Here is a 21,751-nt window from a genome sequence, read left to right as displayed (position 1 = left end):
TTCGATTTTAGAAGCAATTAATTACGACGTTTAATAACTCAAGCAGTTTAAGGCCTGGGTCAAAGGCTTTTAAAGGGTTGAAAAAATGTATTAGTTATATTTCTGAAGGCATAAATGGCGATGGAACCAAATTTAGCGCACAGTTAGTTTTTTAACGTCCTGAACATTTTTAAGCAGAATTGGTACGTCTGACAAGTCACGTGACATATCACGTGACGTTTAGCGGAAAATAGCCATTGTCTGAGGATTTGGTGGCAGTTTTTAGTAATATCATCCAAAAAGAATGCGCTTTAGGTGCAGGTCAGTTATTTACACACTCTCGCGTTTAGAATGACCATCCCTCTTTTTGCAATTTTAAAGGCTCAAAGGTTGTTTTTTTCCACAAAATTCGACTTTTCATCATTTATGTCTTCTAAAAACGAAAGTAAGGAAAATCATTGAAAGCGTTGATCATTAAAATGAAATTTTGTCATCAATTCGCTCAGTTATCAATTTTTTTAACAAAATGATCACTTGACACATCACGAGATCAAAATAACATGTCAACGCAAAGCAGGACGCCGAGTTTTATAACCAGGGAACATTTTAGCTTGGATTAACAAATATAACAAGAGATATAGCTGCCCAACTATAATTTTTTGTTTCTAACCTTGAACGGTAACTTGGAAGTAGCAGAGATTCGTGTTTCCGGACGGATCTGTAGCAGTGTAGATCACGGTATGATTTCCCTCAGAAAACACGTGTGGTGACGTCATTTTCGGAGACATATTAACACTAGCTTGATCATTATCTGTAGCTGTAACTAGTCCCCAGGTCACTGTGGCTGAAGTTTTCCCCTCATCCGCGAAAACACTTTGTTCAGGTGGACACGTGTCGCGAAACGAAGGTGCTTCATTGTCTTAAACAGAATAACAATATTGGATTTAATTGCATTTAACTTGACTTGAAACCAGTGACCCATCTTTCAGGCAGCAGTCATCAATCACAGTCACTTAATTTCTCAGTCACCTGGTTACTTGGTCACTCAGTCCCTCGTTCCCGTGTTTTCTCGATCACTCGGTCACTTACCCTGGTTACCCGAGGGCTTTCAGCGGACGAAAATACCTCGCTGCAGCCAAAGACCACCGGCAAGAGCGGCGAAGCCGCGAGAAAAAACTTTTTGTACAGAGCAGTTTCATTCACCGTTTCGTTAAACTTAATCAAATTATCGGATTACATTTTAACTAATCACAGCGAACATCTCCTTGATTGCATGGACTGATCATACGTGAACAACTGGCTTTCGATTACATTCGCGGGAGACATGACACATCTGGCCTGGTTTCAATCACATGGCTTTCGCAGGAATAAAATCTGGCAATCGCGCTCTGCTCCAGAGGTTTTTTTTTTTTTTTTTTGCGGGGTCACAATAGACACTATTGACACCAGAAACCGCGCAAGAAAAACCTCAGGCACCCAGGGTATCGGTCACTCGGTCACTCAGCCACTCGTTCACTCGTTCACTCGGTCACTCGGTCACTCGGCCACTCGGTCACTCGGTCACTCGGTCACTCGGTCACTCGGTCACTCGGTCACTCGGTCACTCGGTCACTCGGTCACTCGGTCACTCGGTCACTCGGTCACTCGGTCACTCGGTCACTCGATTGTCCCACTTTCACTTGACAATTAAGTCAGCTAAACTTTTTGTTAAGGCTTATTTTAAAAAACATTTTATCGCACTTTTGTGTAGTTAAGTATGATTTAAACATGTCTTTTATAGTCCACTCGATGTGGAGTTTTTCACGATACGATCGTTCTAACGGCATTTTCTACCATCTCGTGCTGTGTTTTATATCTGACTATGCAGCATCACGCGACGCTTTTCTCAAAGCTGTATAATCTAAAGATTTACCCTGGCAGTGAAATCCACCTTGAGTCCAGAAACCGTCGTCACACATGTTTGACCCAGGCCCATTGCGTGTGTAGCCTGGATTGCACTCGTAGGAACATACTTGACCATGGAGAGGTTTTGTTCTACAAATATCAGGAGTGATCTGACCATTGTCCGGGGCACTTAAGGCTTGACACTTGCGAACTGAAATAAAAGCCATCAGTAAGTACTGAAATATCAGAAGTTGATAATTTTAAAATTATTTTTTGCAAAATTTTCCCATAATTAAGAGAATCATTAAACACAAACATTTGCCGCTGTTAGCTATGAATATTTCTTCATGATATGGCAGTTCAATGGCCTCCGAGAAAAAAACAAAACAAAACAAAAAAACAGTCAAGATGACCACATAGCATTTTTTATTCATTTCGCCAAGTATTTAGAGAAGTGCAGTTTACGTACTATATCTCATTTTAATGAGCACAAATTGTGCTTTCCAGAGAAAAAAAAAACAAAGCTTGCCTTCAAGGATTGTTTATGCTTGGGTCACCAGTAAAGCAATACTTACAATCGTTGACTCACGATTCTGGCCTCGAATTTCGAGATTATTCAGGAAAAATTACCCATGCATACTAATTACTAACAATATCTTCTGAGTTGTTTTCCTTTCCAAAACCCAGTTTCAGGATCTTTGAAATCGATTTAAATTTTTTCTAGCATCACGCGACACTTTTCTCAAAGCTGTATAATCTAAAGATTTACTCAGGCAGTGAAATCCATCTTGTGTCCAGAGACCGTTAACACACATGTTTGACTCAGGCCCATTGCGTGTGTAGCCTGGACTGCAGTTGTAGGAACATACTTGTCCGTGGAGAGGTTCTACTTTACAAATATCAGGAGTGATCTGACCATTGTCCGGGTCACTTAAGGCTTGACACTTGTGAACTGAAAGAGAAGCCGTCAGTGAGTACTGAAATATCAGAAGTCGATGATGTCAGAAAAATATTTTCTTGCAAAATTTTTCCTTAAGCGAATTATTAATCACAAACATTTGCCGCTGTTAGCTATGAATATTTCTTTATTATATGGTAGCTCAACGGCCTCCGAGAAAAAAAAAAAAAAAAAGTCAAAACGATCACATTGCATTCTTTATTCATTTCGCCAAGTATTTAGAGAAGTGCAGTTTACAGAGGAAAACAAAAAAAAAACAAAGCTTGCCTTCATGGATTGTTTAAGCTTGGGTTACCACAGGTTACCAGTAAAGCGATACTTACAATCGTTGACCTACACTTCTAGCCTCGAATTTCGAAATAATTCAGGAAATTACCCATACTAATTACTAACAATATCTTCTGAGTTGTTTTCCTCTCCAAAACCCATTTTCAGGATCTTTGAAGTCGATTTAAATTCTTTGTAGTATATAACGAACTCACAACATGTTCAGCTCCTCGTTTACTTGATAGCTCTGTTGGTAGAGCACTGCACCGGTATCGCAGAGGTCATGGGTTCGAATCCCGTTCAGACCTGAATTTTTTTCAGGCATTAATTTCACAACTGTTTAAGTTGTGTATATAACTGCGATGATCAATCATGTCTTCAAAACTATCAACATCAACTCCTTGTTTAACACTCAGTTAACTGTTTGGAAAGACCTTTTCTTTTTGCATCGTAGAGAGAGGCGCGATGGAAAAGTGGTTAATACGCTGGTCTCTGGGTTAAGCGTCTGGGTTAAACCCTGACCAGGATTAATTTGTTAGTTGTTGGGCAATACAGCATACTCTCACAGTGCCTCTCTCCGCCCAGGTGTATAAGTGGTTAGCAACCAATTTAATGTTGGAGGTAACCTTACAAGAAAGTAGCATCCCCTCTGGGGGTGGGGGGAGTAAAAATACTCCCAGGTGCTTCATGTAAAAGACACTGGGAGAAGCTACGATAGTATGGAACACTTGGCATAGCAAAAACTATAATTAACCTCGCCAAAAAATATTATTGGTTTTCACTACGATAATTAGCGCCTTTTGTTACCAAATTTTCTCAACAAAACGCTCTTGTTAACAGCACGTTATTGCGTCTACGTAACATGTTGCTTATATCTATGCTTATGCGCCAGGGAAAACCACTCTTAATGAAGCTGTTGTTCATGACTTGATAATGAAATGCATTGTAATGTGATCAAGGGGTATTTATTGCAACTTTCACTGTCCATCTACTGTTTACAAATACTTCCCACAAAAATGCTGGGGTCACTTACGTTCGCACCCAGTTTCGGAATAAAGCTGATAACCAGGGTAGCACTCACAGCGGCGAGAATCACCAACGTCTATACATATATGATCACATCCTCCATTGTCTGTTTCACATGGACTGCACTTTATCTGCTTGCTTCTTCCCAGGATGTCCGTGCGGCAGTAACTCCCACCATGAGCTGGGTGGGGATTGTTACACTGGCGGTATCTGGTCTTAACCCCATTTTTACATTTGGTGTTGAACCAGCTAGGCCCTTCCCATGACCCCCATTCGCCATGTATTGGCGCTAGAAAAGAAAAAAAAAAAAATTACATTTACGCTCTTTATGTTTCAGCCACCATCAATGTTTGGATGTTTAATAGTTAATCGCAGAAAACTAATCGTACGCGAGAAGGTGTTTTATTATGTAAAAGTCAGTAGTATACCGAGTGGTAACAATTAATTGATAACAACGATATGATATCTTCAGATGTGAAGATATGCCTAGCATACGGCGGCTGCGCCCGCAGTACGAGCGGCACTTAAAACTGAGCTGTCCTACCGAAACGACACGATAATAGCCGTTTTCTTTTCAACTAACAAAAATAAAGACAATGCTAAAGTTGCTTTGGCCTCTTCTAATAGTTCTCAACGACTGACAGAATTTTTTTTGAAGAACAACTTGAAACTTTGGACGAAATTTCGCACCGGAAAAGCACTTTTACAGAACTTACATAGTGAACTAAATGCAACTAACATAGAGTAGTTCGGTATAAATCTGTTCTTTAGTACATCTTTCTTTGTCTAGTATCTGAGCTACTCGCTCGTTCGCTCGTTAGATTTCTTACGAATGGTTTGTAGAGTCTGTGGGCGACGCGTAAGCCAATTCAACGACAAAGCTGCGTAAACAAACCCACCTGTAAGCCAATTTACCGCAATATAAGAAAAAATGATAAACATGTTATTGTCCGGCTTGGAGTCGGTCCGTATTACTGGTTTTCAGTGTCACGCAATTCAAAATAGATCAAAATCAAAATCAAAACCGGTGAATAAATAAAGTCCAGAATCTCGGAAATGAAAGAAGGTAAATGTGCAAAGACTCTCACCAAAATTCTGGTCACAGCAACTTTTCTTACGCGAGATATGCGGAAAAACTTTTTACCCAAATTTATAGAGATTTGTATGGAGACGCCATGCTGGTGCCCATCTGTATGGGCACCAACATGGCGGCCAGAAACCAACAGAAACATCTGTCACTGAGTTTTGCTACAAACGCGTGAATATATCCCTCGACGAACTCTAAAACATTAAAACAATACTTCTTCTAAGACATGAACTGTTCAGATAGCCAAGTTCCCCGAAATAAGTCACTTTTTTAACCATCATGACAACTCTCCAGGCCGTCATGTAAATGCCGCGTCACGCAAAAGCTTAGAGATTCAAGCGTAGTGTATCACAAAACCAAGAACCCATTCGGAGCGAAAATTTGTATGAATATTAGTTTTCAGCTGCTCTTATACATCATTTAAGTAAAATCTCGGGAAGATCAATAGTTTTATAGTTCGAATTTTAGTGACGTCATGTGACAACCAGCTATAGAGAAAAACTGTGACCTCGGGCTTGGAAATGTTGCCCTTGGCCTGCGGTCTCGGGCAGCATTTTCAAGACCTCGGTCACAGTTTTTCCCTATACGGACCTCCCAGCCGGCCAATAACATATATATATGCGATATCAATAACTCGTTTTAAAAAAAAAAAAAAGCGAGTGTCGGAATGGGGTTTAACTGATAGCTGAGAAATGGTTAAAATCTTAACTGCACAGCTAAGGTGGCTGACTACAGACTTAAATGGATTACAACGGCCTAACTTCTAACTCTTTTGAAAAATGCTCCAAGATGTTTTTCCTTTCTCTAATACCATTTACTTAAGTGTTTTACCATTCTTTGTGAACCTTGAGCAATTTAGAGGTCAATAAATAGCCAAAATGAACGACTGAGTGCCTAAGGAGAGACTGGGCACCAGCAGGCTAAGTGACGTTTTCCTCAAAATCTACCCGTATGAACTCACCTCAAAATTTCAAGAATTGGAAATTGGCTCTTATTTAACATTAATGCAAAGTAAAATAAAAATCTGTAAGACATTTTTCGCAAACTACGAAAATGTGAATCAAAAATAGCTCAAGATCTGTCTTACCGACTTTCTTTTTAATTTTGTCTCTAAACGCGATTCACCTCTTCAAATCAACGGTCATCATTGGTTCTACAGTAGGTTTTCGAGCAATCCTTGATCAAAGACTGGCTTTTATAACCTTGGACGGGAATTGAATTGCTCATTCCATTTACATGTATTTGAGCGCGAGCTCATGTAATGTCATGTATCGCATGTGCGAGAAAACAAAAGTAAATTAGAGCTCTTTAACCGGTTGTTTATCGACCTTTTTTGTCATATTTTATTGGTCCTAGCTATAGGCTTAAACACGTGTTTGAACAGAGTTTGAGACTATTACTACGTATACCGAAGTGATTTGACGCCTTTCAAGAGCTGAAGTGGTTTTCGTTTCTTCTTAAGGTCACTTGCGTCATTTCTGCACGCGCAACTGATACTGACGTCTGGCAGGCAATCGTAGCGCGCGCTACTGAGTCTCGGGAAAAAAAAAAAAAAACTGTAGTGGGCCACCGCTGAGATCTGAGACGTACAAAGTTTACAGATAGCTGAGAAACTGTTTCGCTCTTTCAGATCTACTCATGGGCTAAGCAGGAGGACGATCGTGATCGTTCTGGCTCGCGGCTCAGCTCCCTCTTGGTGGCTGCACGGGTGAGGATCAGCCACTGCGGATCTTGAGGTATTTACTTACCATCCATGAAGAATCGTCGCTGTATAATCATCATTTTCCTCCAATGGGACGGTGTTGTTAGGTTGTGTCCAAAATACTCTGACATGAGATGAGTTTTGAGTTTGCGGCTTTCGTTGGATGTCTGTAAGGGCAAGCCGTGCTCCTCGTATCTCTGGTACGGTTAGTAGGTCTAAATCGCTTTGTTTAGTGACAAAGCATCAGTCGCCTACTTTAAGGTCTCGGGGAGAAGTATAGCGTATTTCATCTGCGCATTTCGTCGCCTTTTCCTTTGCTTTGGCTTTTTTTTTTTTTTTTTTTTCCAGCAAATGCAGGCGTCTCTTTCCTGGGCACTGTATGAGTTGATGGTGGAAATCTCTGTTCTAAACTCTCTTTGGAATGATATTGGAGAAGGTGTTTGCACTGTCATTCTATTAGGAGTGTGTTACGAAAAATTGTCTAAGTCAAGTTCTAGAACAATCTTGAACCGGAAGTCATTCAGCCGTGACCAATTTGTATAAGAACATTCCAGAACATTCTGATCCTTATGTAATTATTCAGATTAGAAACTGTGTCAAACTACTTAATTTAGCTCCTAATAGAAGTTTCTAGAACTTTAAGCCTCATGTATATTAGAGCGAGAGTCTCTTCTGTAAGAGAGATTGATTCAAATTTGAAGAAGCTTAGTGCTGTAAATTCGTGAAGTTATCTTACGGAAATAAATGAGTTTGTTGCTGTTACCAGCGATCCTGAGTTTTGTCTGGAAACAACCCTGCTCTTCAAAGATACTCGTAACAGAGTGCTTCGGAAAAGTAGTTACACGCTGGGTACGCAAGCTCGCTAATGCTTTCCTTCGGCTTGTGCTGTGAGGATATGCTTGTTCAGAATTGCGTTAAAGCGCTCCACTTGGCCGTTTAACTGGGACCAGTATTCGGTAACAGTCTTCAAGTGCACAGCCCAGGATAGTGGTGTGTCTTTGAACTCTGATGATTACAAGTATGAAGCGTTGTCAGATTTCAATGTTTGATGCTCTTTTTGGACGCTTCAATTGGAGGGAGAACAAAAAAAAAATTACAAAGTCAGGGGTTGTGGCCCCTAATTATTATTATTTTTTTCTTTTTTCTTTTGTTTTCTTTTGTTTCGTTTTTTTTTTCTGTTGTTGTTTGTTTTGTTTTTGTTTTTGTTGTTGTTGTTGTTTTTTTTGCTCTCGCTGAGCGCTGCCTGAACTTGAAAAAAGTTCTTCATACGGGAAGGCTTACTAGCAGGCTCAAGAGGATGTATCGACGATGACTTTCGTCCTGGCTGCTTAACTTAAGGGGGCTAAGACTGGGTGCCTAGTCAAGGCGTTTTTTAGTGTCGTAAATGCATTTTCCTGATCTGTTGTCCAAAGTAACTTGCTATCTGCTTTCGTCATCTGCCTGAGGGGAAATGGTATGGTGCTGTACGTAGAGCTGTAACTGGTAAGGAACTTTTGATGATGACTTTGGAGAGCCGGGGATGGGGGATGTGGCCAAAGACGTTATTTATCTGTGGTACCATGGACGAACGTTCGAGGGGTTTGAGAGTAAAAGCAGCCGCTTCCAAAGTCGGAAGTGGTCGTTCGGGCTGTTTGAACTAGGCTTCCCTCGATTTTAACCAGGGCTAAATTTTGTCTGAAATGTTGGTTCATCCAGGGATATCCATTATTCTTAAATACTGGATCATTTTGGATAATGTAATTTTAGAGTTTTCATAGGCTTAGCCATCATGTGTTATGAGCCATTATACCCCTTACATACGGCGGCCGCGCCCGCAGTACAAGCGGCAGTCAAAAATGAGCTGTCCTACCGAAACGACACTATAAGTAGCCCTTTTTTTCGCAGCTAACAAAAATAAAGACAGTGCTAAAGTTGCTTTGGCCTCTGCTAATAGTTAACTTGAGAATTCCGGGCTTAATTTGGCGAGGACCAGCATAATTTGTTCAAAATAAGACAATTATTATCCTACCTGACTACACTCGGCAAACCACACGCGAGTTGAAATGTCGGACCCCGGCGACCCCTTTTGGCGACAAGTTATAGACTTGGAGGCATAAAATGTGTCATATTTTTTTACTTTTTACAATCTGACATTGTATCGTCAATTCCTTTTTGGGATATTTAATGCCATCTTTAGTAAAAAAAAAAGTTGCACAACTTCAATGCTTTTCCTGTTAACTTACATTGACGACAGGACAAGTTTTTCCCGCCTGCTGAATCCTGATTAGTCAATTCAAATTTCAGGCGCGCCAGCCGTATGCAAGGATGCTCTACATATAGGGAAAGCGTACGCGTGATTTTTGGGGGCGTTTTTATTTTTACTCTAGTTTAGTTTTCTATATTTTGGGGGCGTTTCTATTAAAACAGTTATTCCACTGGCGCTTGTTGGATATGAGATGATTATAGCCAACTCTCGCCTCGTTGCCTATCTATCATCTCATATCCAACGCGCGCTCGTAGAATAATCGTTCATTAGTTCGGGGAATATTTCATGAAAGTATTATCTTAAAAGCGAAGCGCCCACTATAAGCCACTTGATGACAAGTCATGTTTCCGGTTCGTCTTTAGTGGTTGAAAGGGAAGCAGTGATTAATCTTAATTCTTCTGCTGAATGTCAACTGCTGATATAGTCCTTGAGGAAATGCTGTGGCTGCTTTCATTTTGGGCAATATTTCAGCAACTATTGGAATTTGAACTATTCGGCGGAGCAGGATCGTGATTGGAACGCGCATGTTCAGCGCCAATCATCCATCAACAGCTTTCCATCGGATGGCAATGAGAGTAGGCTCAGTTTCCAGCGGGGGTGTTTTGCACCGAAACTGAACCAAGGCTGGAAACTGAGCTTACAGTGAGAGGAGATAACTAAGGGGCAGCACCACCGACTATTCCAATTACTCCTGATGCTGAGGGATAATACTGCCCTGCTGTTGGGAATGCGTCTGACGGGTTGTGAAACTGGTTGTAGGGTCTTGACTATCTAGCTTGACTTCTGCTTCCTAAAAGTTACCTTTTCCTTGAAAGATGTTTTCGTGTTTGCGGAGTATTCCTGTGAATTTTGGGTCGGCGTTGTCGAGTGACATTAATAATAATAATAATAATAATAATAATAATAATAATAATAATAATAATAATAATAATAATCGATATTTAAACAGGGTGACCCCATCAGTCGTAGGACTGGTATCAACGGGGGCCCTGTATAACAAAAAATAAAAAGAGCATGTATAAATAATATATATCTATAAAAAACTAACTACTTTAAAAGATACGCTGAAATGTTTAAAAAATTAAAAAGCTTAAAAAGGTAATAGCGTTCTTATAAAAATTGGATATCGAATTGAAAATGTTCTAAAAAATAACCTAAGAAAAAAAATCGGAGATAGCCTTGAAACGTTCCTTAGGTGGCAAAATCTTTATGTTCGTTGGAAGGCTATTAAATGTGCATGCACCATGATAATAAAAAGACTTTTTAGCGACATCTAAATGAAATTTGGGAAGTATAATGTCAGTGATTGACGATCTAGTGCATCTGTTAAAAACATGTTGGTTGTCGCTCTGGCAGCGTAACAGGAAATAGTCTTTAAAGTATAGAGGAACTTCTCCGACCAAGCACTTGTTAACTAACAGTGCACAGTGCTTTTCCATGGTTTTTGTAAGAGGCGGCCAGCGTAGGTTCTCGAGTATTGTTTCCGTGGCTATGTCAGGTTGAAAACCATAAACGATTTTTGCAGCTCGTCGTTGCAGGCGTTCAAGAGTCTTTCTGTTAGTGCTTCCCAGAAGGCAAAAGCACGTATCACAATAGCTTAATATCGGTAGCACCGTAGACAAATAGATCTTATTTGCTGCTTCCGTGGTTAAACAACCTCGTAATCGTGACAGGAGGCCAAGTCTGCTGGCAACTTTTGACCTTAAATAGCTTATGTGATCGTTGAAAGATAAACACCCATCTAGCAAGACTCCTAGGTACTTGAACGACTTTACTTGATTGACTTCCTTTCCTTCCATGCAAAGCGGACTATGAGATTCAGATCTGACTAGCCTCTGCCGAGTTCCAAATAAAACATACTCAGTTTTCTTTAGGTTGAGGAAAAGACCGTTCGCTGTTAACCAGTTAGAGACGTTATTGAGATCAAGGCTTAAGTTCAGCTGTAGTTGGTCAATGTTTGAAGCAGCAGTAAAAATAACGGTGTCGTCGGCATGTAACATAACACTAGACAGACCAACGGCCAAAGGAAGATCGTTTATGTAAAGAATAAACAAGAGAGGCCCTAACACGGAACCTTGAGGTACTCCGCTACTGATGTTGGCGGCAGAAGAAAGGTGATTTTCAATGGACACTCTCTGAGTCCTGTTAGTGAGATAGCTCTCAAACCACAAGAGAGGCTGGTCTTGAATTCCATATCTGTACAACTTGTTTAAAAGACCGTCATGAGGAACAGTATCGAAAGCCTTTTTCAGGTCAATAAACACCGCCCCCGTCAATGGCCCTTTGTCCATATGACCACGAATTTTATCTGTAAGGTAGGTAACGGCCAACTGAGTTGAATGATTTGCGCGAAACCCCGATTGATAAGGCGAGAGAAGAGAGTTTTCTGATAGGTAACTATGTAGCTGATGGAAGACAGCTTTCTCCAGAATTTTCGACAAGATCGGTAAAATTGATATAGGCCTGTAATTGTCCAGATCATCTTTGTTTCCAGATTTGAACAAGGGTACAACCTTTGCTTGCTTCCATTCAGACGGGACTGCACCAGTTTCAATAGAAAGATTTATCAAACGTTTTACACAGTCAGCTATCACAACTGCGCTGTCCTTTAAAAGTCTACCAGGTAGACCGTCTGGACCTGTAGCTTTCATGAGTTTTAGGCATTTAAGTTGCTTAAGCACAAACGGTTTACCCACTGCTGGAACTCAAAATGATTCTTTGTAAACAGCTCCTCGGTTGTAGAATTAAAAACTGGTCTTGCATACCGGCATGATTCAAATAACTTGTTCACAACAGATGTAAAGTAAGTGTTAAACAATTCTGAAATGCTTTGTTTATCAGTAACAATCTTGATGTGAAGTTTATATGAAATAATTCATATATGAACTGCGGTTGTAGATGAAAGTGAAGAATGATCATCGCAGTAAATTTTCCAATTTAAGCAATTGGAAAGAAGAAGCCTGAAAAAATCAGGGCTTCAACGGGATTCGAACCCGTGACCTCCGCGATACCGGTGCGATGCTCTACCAACTGAGCTATGAAGCCACACATTGGGAGCGAGGTCAATTTATTGAGTTCATATCTTCCCGTGAGGAGTGAAATGATGTGAAGTTTATATGAAATAATTCATATATGAACTGCGGTTGTGGATGAAAGTGAAGAATGATCATCGCAGTAAATTTTCCAATTTAAGCAATTGGAAAGAAGAAGCCTGATTTTTTCAGGCTTCTTCTTTCCAATTCATCTACAACCGCAGTTCATATATGAATTATTTCATATAAACTTCACATCATTTCACTCCTCACGGGAAGATATGAACTCAATAAATTGACCTCGCTCCCAATGTGTGGCTTAATAGCTCAGTTGGTAGAGCATCGCACCGGTATCGCGGAGGTCACGGGTTCGAATCCCGTTGAAGCCCTGATTTTTTTCAGGTTTCTTCTTTCCAATTGCTTAAATTGGAAAATTTACTGCGATGATCATTCTTCACTTTCAGTAACAATCTTGTCATCTGCCTTGATACAGGTCGGAATAGATTTCTGTTTCGCGTCCGGCATTATTTTCTTCACAGACCTCCAGAAAGATTCAGAATCGCCGCTGTTCTCTTCAAGTAGTGATCTACTATAGCTTTCCTTAGCACGTTTAATCCTTGCACTGACTTTGTTTCGGAGTAATCGATATGCGGCCAAATCGGTGTCTAATTTTGATCTACGATATTTCTTGAGACTGGCATCCCGAGCTCTCATCATCTGTTTGATTTCCAGCGTAAGCCATGGACAATTACGTCCTCTAACTTTTTTGTCGATTAGTGGAGCGTTGAGCGTAAGCAGGCCTAGTGCAGTGATTGTCTGTCATCGGAGAATACGTCTGGCTTTTCTAGTTGTGACGTGAAATTTTGCGGGCACTGTTTAGGTTCTCTCTGTTCGGGCGATTGCCAAATTCTCCGACGTGCTCGATAGGATTTTCGGTTCCATAAGCACGTATTTTATTGCTCGAGTTTTGCAACTCATGGTTACTATCGCTCTGGATTTCAATCAATCAGCGCCTTGACACGTTTTTCATTAGTTTCCGAATAATTAATTGTCTCCGGTTGCTTAATTGTGCTCGGAATTCAAGGGGACAAAATAACCGTTATCCGAATCATCCAAACAATCTTCTTGAAGGATGATGTGTGACATACCCGTGGAAGGATACTCCTAGAAATGGGTCCGGTCGGGGTGTGCGGCCCGCCTCCCAACACCCGTATCCTATTTAAGACCAAAACCTGCGATTTTCCCTGTTCTATTTATGACCTGATCAAAAATTCGATATCCTTTTTAAGCTGCAAAATCCAAGTTATAGGTATGGATGTGAGTTTCGCGCAATCTTCTCTTCTGTCGATTCCTGTTAGACTCTTTTTTTAATCCAAAACAATTTCCTAGCTCACCGAGTAGTTTAAATTCGAACTACGTCTGGATAGTAAGAAAGAGCTAATGCACAGAGACACGGAAAAGGGAAAACTTGTATTTGATCATTTTTTTCTGAGTTTTAAGGAACAGAACGTGTGAACAATATAAATTTATCATCCATATTTGCACTCGACCTTTTGAAACCTGAGTAAGAGTACATTAAGCAATAGACCACAAGTTTTTATGGTTCATAGGCTGATAAACCACGGGGGGTGTGGAGGAACACAAGAAGAATTCGTAAATCACGAGCCGCAGGCGAGTGATATACGAATTCTTCGAGTGGTTTACGAATACATCCAAGTGGTTTATCAGCCTATAAACCATAAAAACTTGTGATCTATTGCTTTTTTATAATAAGTCAGAAGAAACGGGAAATTTCCATGAGTTTACTGGCACAATAAACCATAGCTGATTGACCAATCAGAGTGCGCATTCATTTAATTATTATATAAATAATATTTAGCTCTTATTAACCGAGCAGGAGGTCTGTATGGGAGAATCTTGTCCGAGGTCGTGAGTACAGACCGAACGCAGTGAGGTCTGTACACACGACCAAAGTCAAGATTCTCCCACACAGACCGACTTAGCTCGATTAATAAGATGTTTATTATATGGCAAAGAAGAAAACTTTGATTCGTTTAATGTAACTGGTTTGCTAACATTTTGTTTACAAACGGAGATGAGCTTAACTTAAACCTGCCGAAATTTGCTCGTCCTCTTTACTTTTTTGTTTTGTTTTGTTTTGTTTTGTTTTGTTGTTGTTGTTTTTTGTCATCAGGCTTTTTGGCACTTCCATAAATGATTGAGAAGAAAATAAAAGAAAACGGTGAACATTTTTGTATTTTAGTTTGCTACTTTTTCAACGCAAAATGAAACCGGTCTAGATACCAGTCTAGATGGGAAAATCTAGACCGCGGTCAATATCGATTTCAGCCAATCAAATTCGTGAATTCGGTAGTTCCCAGTCCTTGTGAGATACAGCCATATAACAATAACGCATAACGTAACGCATATAGCGGAAAGAATGTCACGTTTTTCATACGGAATCTTTGGTAAAAAAAAAAAACAAAAAAACAGTTTAACTAAATTTTCGTTTTAATAAAAGAGATTTGATAATTACTTTTGCACGTCCCAGTTTTACGCTTAAAAAGAAACGAAAATGAGAAGGATTTCATTGTTTTACTTGGCCACGCGTCCTGTACTAATAGCTAAGCTTTTATGATCATATAGAAGCGTTAAGGGGCTAGGTCACGCAATTTTATGCAATTTCAGCACTGATCAACTGGTCATAGAATTAACTAAAATATCACAAAAACGGCTCAAAACTATAGAAGATCTCAAACAAAACACAGAAAAGCCAAGAAGGGACATGGATGGACAAAACTGGAGAGAATTAAAATGGATTGCATTTGGGTAAATTTGAAAAATGTCGGCCCACCTTCATCACGAGCCAGAGCTAATCGGAAGCTCAAAAATTCGCCAGGTCCGGTTGCTATGGGGTGATGTCATTTATCTGTTAGGTTGCTGTCATCGCAAGACTTTTGCGGTTCTATTGTGGTTAGCGATAATTGCTTTCAGTGAGAGTAATTGTGTACAAAAGTAACCTGGTTATTTTCAGATATGATCTGGCCACATAATTGATATTTTATAATAAATTTTCATAACGCGGGAATATTGCGCGGTCATATATAAAAAAAAAGACTTCGACTTCGAATGAACCCGTCATCGGTCGTTGAAAACGGACACAAAACGAGATGTGCCTCTGAGTTAGAAGATATGGTGTCTCTCTGACGCATTTGTGCGAAATTGAGCCAGTTTCCAATCGAATTTGCCTTGAGGAGTTGAAGAAGGCGCGTGGGTTTTCTTTTCACGGGAAGGGAAACAAAGGAGCTGCCCTGACTATACATTTGGATTGGTTTTCGCTTGAACCATAAAACAGTTGTTGAAAACCAAACGAAGTCGCCAGCCACGATTGATTTATACATGAATTCATTCACCCAAAAACGACGGAGAGAACCAGAAAGTGTTTTCAGGTTGCGCTGCCCATGACCAACCTCCCAGAGCATCGAATCAAGACAACAGCTTCAAAACTCAACAAGTCAAACGCACCAAGTTAAGTCTTCCGATTAATATTTTATTTGTATCATAACTTACACCCATTGTCATGCTTTTAGATTGAATGGGGACTAGATAGCTACTAAAATGTTAAATCACTATTTTCATTCGTGGGTAAGACCCTAAACTGAAGTCCATGGTACACCAGTTTTCTGAAAGACGAATCCAGTTATATAGTAAAATCACCATGTAGCCACATATTATAAATCCGCTCTGGTTTTCCCACGCAAACGTCCTCGCAGTATTTCTACGTTACCGAGTGCTACAGGATATTTTACAAAAACCACATAGTTTTTCAGTAATGCGTGACACTATAGGAAACAAAAACACCAACAAAATCGTCCTTTTTCCCTCGCTCGTTCATATCATACGAACATGTGATATATCCTTTTTCTGGTTCATCCAAGCTAAAGTCCATGCAATACAGTTGCTGAGAGCTTCGGGATATGCAACAAAAGCGTCATAGTTATTTTTCCGTCGTACGTGACATTATAGGAACATGTTACATATCCTTTTCTGGTTCACCCAGGCCGAAGTCCATGCAATACAGTTGCTGAGCGCTTCGGGATATGTAACAAAATCCCCTTAGTTATCTTTCCGCTGTGCGTGACATTATAGGAACATGTTACATATCCTTTCTGGTTCATCCAGGCTGAAGTCCATGCAATACAGTTGCTGAGTACTTCGGGACATGTAACAAAATCGTCATAGTTATTTTTTCTGTCGTGCGTGACATTATAGGAACATGTTACATATCCTTTCTGGTTCATCCAGGCTGAAGTCCATGCAATACCGTTGCTGAATGCTTCGGGATATGTAACAAAATCGCCACAGTTGTTTTTCCGTTATGCGTGACATTATAGGAACATGTTACATATCCTTTCTGGTTCATCCAGGCTGAAGTCCATGCAATACCGTTGCTGAATGCTTCGGGATATGTAACAAAATCGCCACAGTTATTTTTTCCGTCGTGCGTGACATTATAGGAACATGTTACATATCCTTTCTGGTTCATCCAGGCCGAAGTCCATGCAATACAGTTGCTGAGCGCTTCGGGATATGTAACAAAATCGCCACAGTTATTTTTTCCGTCGTGCGTGACATTATAGGAACATGTTACATATCCTTTCTGGTTCATCCAGGCCGAAGTCCATGCAATACAGTTGCTGAGCGCTTCGGGATATGTAACAAAATCGCCACAGTTATTTTTTCCGTCGTGCGTGACATTATAGGAACATGTTACATATCCTTTCTGGTTCATCCAGGCCGAAGTCCATGCAATACAGTTGCTGAGCACTTCGGGATATGTAACAAAATCGCCATAGTCATTTTTCCGTTGTGCGTGAAATTACAGGAACATGTTACATATCCTTTCTGGTTCATCCAGGCTGAAGTCCATGCAATACCGTTGCTGAGTGCTTCGGGACATGTAACAAAATCGTCATAGTTATTTTTTCTGTCGTGCGTGACATTACAGGAACATGTTACATATCCTTTCTGGTTCATCCAGGCTGAAGTCCATGCAATACAGTTGCTGAGTGCTTCGGGATATGTAACAAACTCGTGATAGTGATTTTTCCGTCCTGCTGTTTCCAGAATCGCTCGGCATTTCTCGTAAAGAATTACATCATGTACTCGAGATTTCTATCGCTCTTGAGAACTTTGACATAATTTTTGAGATCATTTCCTGACTGCCCATAACATTAACTGATTTTCAAAGTGTCGGTGCACATGATCTTCGAATTCGAATACTAGAAAATTCAGACTATTTTTGGAATCGCTAAGCAACAAACATGTATACAGAGAATACCCTAAACAGGTTTCAATTAGGCTTTCCGCGGAAAATCTGAGAACATTTCTGACTCTCGGACATTTCTGGGCTGCTGGGCATAGTCCCCTCGCTTAGTGAATAACAGTGATAACTGAGATTAGCGAAAACGTTTCATCTATACGTGCTCCGTAGCTTTACAAGAGTAAGAAATGTATCAAAAAGTCTAAGTTTTAAACTGGCGTTTGCGCCCCAGCCTAGAAAACACATTGTTTCAACGTTATTTTTTCTTTTAATCCAAATTCTTCACGTCAGTCGCGCGATTTCCCGAATCGCCGACTAGTAAAATGTTTTGTATCTTTCTGACACGATGGAATTGTCTTACAGTAAATTTAATTTCACACTTTAGGATTATGACACATTCGTGCAAAACTTGACGCGTTTTGTGGAACATAAACGATCACCGACAGGGATATGATTACACTGGAATGTTGTAAGCCACTGGATATCCCGTGGAGATGTAGGACTAAAAGTTCTACATCTCCACGGGATCCCAGGTCTGTTTTTTGGTTGCTAAGAACGTCTGGCTCGTTATGCTTCAAATTTACATCAGTTTATATCAAAATGTCATTTATATAGCTGGAAAATCATTCTCAGTTGTTACGTCGCAGTTATTTTGCAAATGAAAGACTTTTGCTCTGCCAATTTGACGTTTAGAGCTCATAATTAACAAAGTTAAACAAAATTACCTAAAATAGCATGACCTAGCCCCTTTAATTTCTTTGTGGTAACGTCCCGAGCTAGCATGACTTGATGAATGTTTAATTTATACGGTGTCACATCTCCGTATATACTGTTGCGTTTCAGTCATGGACTCCTGTTTCTTAGCAATGCCATTGGGCTTTATAGCATCATTCATCGCGTCTCTGGTTCGATACATCATGTTACGGACAGCTTTTTGCATTGTAATAGTCAAAACATTGTTTTCGAGAATGTTAACAATCTTCGAACTCGTCTTGTCTACGTTACCAGCTCGATATGTAAATAATGTTTGACCAACGGATTAAAAATTCAGTTCAGGGGCATCATCAAAATTGCCCCTGTTTACAGACAATCACTGATTTTTCAAGTTGAGTGCCTCATAGCCACTTTGATTAAGATCTGATCCTTAAATCAATACCCTGTTGTAGACCTGTCTTATGATAAGTTCCCAAGTTCAGACAAATGTCAAAGGCAATTGTTATAATACTTCAATTAAGTAGGATGGCTTCTTCTGAAAAACATACCCAATTCAAGACTAGAGTGAAAAAAATCATACCTTAATCGAGAGCGAAATGGCCAAGACAGTAGCTATTTCTGACCAAAACGGCTAAAAAAAAAGCATACTCTGGCGCCGCACATACCTGCATGGCCTATACAAGGGAGTACCTCCCAGAGGGGTTGGGTGAGTGACAGGTGATGCATTTCTGGAGCATATCTTTCCTTGAGCAGGATAAGATTCCCAGTCTTTTACTGTGCGGAGCAATACCGGCATAGCACCATTTAGTGTTCTTATGACCTTTGGGTGGTCCTTTATGGCGCCTGTTTTTAGTCGGATTGGACATGTCGCGTCGAAAACGTGACTTACGCTAAGTTCTGTTTATGGAGTTAAAATGAAAGCGAATTTCGAACAAAGAAATTCTGTGCAGCATCTTTTACAAAGGTACAAAGTTCAATCTAAACCAAGAGATCTCCTGTCTAAACTGAATATCACTGAAGGACAGATCAAGCAAGAAATTCGAAAAGTACGAAGTTTGATAAAACCTAAATCGGAGCAAGAAACTTCAAATACGTTGCATATACCCCTGTTGCCTTATGGATCGAATTTTCAATTTACCAGAGAAACTACTGAGCTTGCTGGGGAACTTGACTGCAAGCCCTTTCTTATCCAAAGAAGATTTTACAGCTAAATGAATCCGATTACAGTAAAACTGCACTACTATACTACTACACTACTATAACATATTCGGTCGATACGCTTTCATTATTTAAAAGATTCTGAACGAGACGTTCTGCTTCTGCTTGCCAATGTATATAACATATCTGTTCAACATAGCATCAACGTAAAAAAAAAGTAACCAGGATATACTTACAAGGTCCGCAACCTCCACATGCATCGACGAAATTCTGACTTGCACCAATTGTTAATACTAAAACAAGGATCTTGAAGGAGCCCATATTCTGATGGTGCTTCATGCGAACAGGTATCTTAAAGAAACGGAAAAAAAATATCTCTGTTAGCTTGGAGCGGTAGTATATTTTCGTTGAGAACTGAGCCGAAACAACCCCTAGACTATTTTTGTTATTTCAGTATATTTCTAGCATATTTTCCGCTCCAGTGTTTGCAGCATCGTGGGACAGTATGATGATTTTGTTTGCGTAATTGCCATCCTCGCCAGTCTTGTTTGCCAGTGAAACACTCAGTTTTCTCATCAGTAACGCACTGAGAACAAATTATGCATGTACTTGTTCGCCCCTGTGAACTTTGCCAGTTCCAAACTTCTACAGTTGTTACTTCGTAGGAGAATCATCCCGTTCTTGGAGATACTGATGATTTTCATGCATGAAAGGCGTAATGTAATGTTTCAAACAAATAATCTGCGTAAAGGATAACTAACTACTTCAAAAATAACTTCTCTTCCACATGCAATAGCAACTTATTTTCTAGTTATGGAGAAGCATTTGCTGCTCAGGCTATGTCATACCTTCCTTCGTTTATGCACAGGCATGAAATGGGCACTCCCTGTTATCTCTGCTAATGTGTTGTACATTTTATTTATTTATTTTTTTCCTTTTGTTTTTCTCGTTTGTCGTCACGCCTGAAACAAGGTCAATTTGAGGCCTTATTGCTGACCACTTGCTCGAGCATGATTCCGGCGTCTGTCTCGTTTTTCAATCAAGTTTCTCGAAGCTTCTTCATTTATTTTTCATTTATGATTGAACTTTCGAACAGGTCTTACAACATTTCATTAAACATTTATTTGATCCTTTTTTTCTTCTTCTTCTTCTTCGTTTTATCTTAAGCAGGAACGAGACTGTTTTCGACAAGCATGACTGTCATGAGATACGATGGCACTGATTATTGTCATTTCCCTGCTAAATTTCTATATATAGAAAGGGTTAAATTTCTGTCTGCAATGCAAGTTACAACAATGCATTATTCATGCACTTTAAGCCGCCTGCTTGCCACTTCTTTTCATCGAGTGTAAACATGACGACGTCATGTGACCCAGGGCCGGAAATCATGAAATGGCCCTGAGTCACTCACTCTCCCGCATTTTTGTCAACGCATCTCCCGCACTTTTGACCTAAGGATAGAAGCTCGGTATAGCCTACATATATATTAGTTACCTGCCCAGTGAAAGAACCTTTGTTCTGTCATTGTCCAGGTTCATAACTTGCATGTGGGCTTATGTAGATTTTGAAAGGTATAGAGGGGATGTTCACGATTGTTTTCTTAGTGTATAACAGACCTTTATAAGACCTATTGTTTATTCACTTATTTATGAGATATCTTTAATTGCGTGCTTGTTATTCGGGATGACGTCAAGGCTTGTCCTGAATTAACCCGTCTGGCGAGAAATTTCACTGCTCTCAGGCGTGCGTTACAGGTAAGAAAATTATTCACCCTCACTTATTCAGAGCAAGTGTCACGTTAGCTACGATTGTAATCCACCAAAAAGTTATTTTCAAATACCTGCCCTTTGAGACCCGGAGAGAAAGGCAATAGACAAACAAAGACCAACTATCCTGCAATCACGAATTGGTGTGCGTGCTACATAAAAGGAACTTCCAGGGAGTACTCCCAGAGGGTTAGCATGTTCACTTGGTCCCTTAAAAAGTTCACTCGTTTTTCCCTTTGTTCCTATAAATAAATTACATAGTTTCCTAGCATTTTCCCTTTAGTTAGCAGAGATAACCCTTGCTATCTCAAATTTATCCCAGAAAATTATCCCTTGTCCCCTTGAAACAAATTATTGTGTTGCCTTATTCCTCAAAACCCCAGAGGGCACTTAAATTCTCGCTGCAGACAGTTTATTCGTCTGCACGGTGTCTTACTCCTCGTTCGTCTTTAAGGAGCTTTTCTCACCGGTGGCTATACATGGACTCCTATATAAAAATGACGGGGATGCTCTTCGAAAATTTTCAAAAAAAAAAATAATAATAATAACTCCTACGAGGTACCAAGATCCTGCTTTATGGGCGTGGCTCGCATTTTACTCACCACTAAGA

At 40.0% G+C, this 21,751-nt stretch overlaps 1 pseudogene across 1 annotated transcript in view; it reads right to left on the bottom strand.

The window, feature by feature from the left end:
* Positions 1-20,869, bottom strand: part of LOC110039706 (uncharacterized) — a 55,015-nt pseudogene extending 34,146 nt beyond the window's left edge. Inside the window, exons 1-6 of the transcript XR_016204438.1 lie at positions 20,224-20,869; positions 19,612-19,726; positions 4,122-4,403; positions 2,633-2,815; positions 1,892-2,074; positions 650-898 (exon numbers count right to left, since the gene is read on the bottom strand). The product of XR_016204438.1 is annotated as an uncharacterized LOC110039706 (transcript). The remainder of the gene's footprint in view (positions 1-649; positions 899-1,891; positions 2,075-2,632; positions 2,816-4,121; positions 4,404-19,611; positions 19,727-20,223) is intronic.
* Positions 20,870-21,751: the final 882 nt, after the last annotated feature.

This window comes from Orbicella faveolata, unplaced genomic scaffold, assembly GCF_042242905.1.
Source record: "Orbicella faveolata isolate gen_17 unplaced genomic scaffold, um_ofav_v1 contig_48, whole genome shotgun sequence".
Lineage (NCBI taxonomy): Eukaryota > Metazoa > Cnidaria > Anthozoa > Scleractinia > Merulinidae > Orbicella > Orbicella faveolata.
This window is presented reverse-complemented; position numbering and strand designations above follow the sequence as displayed.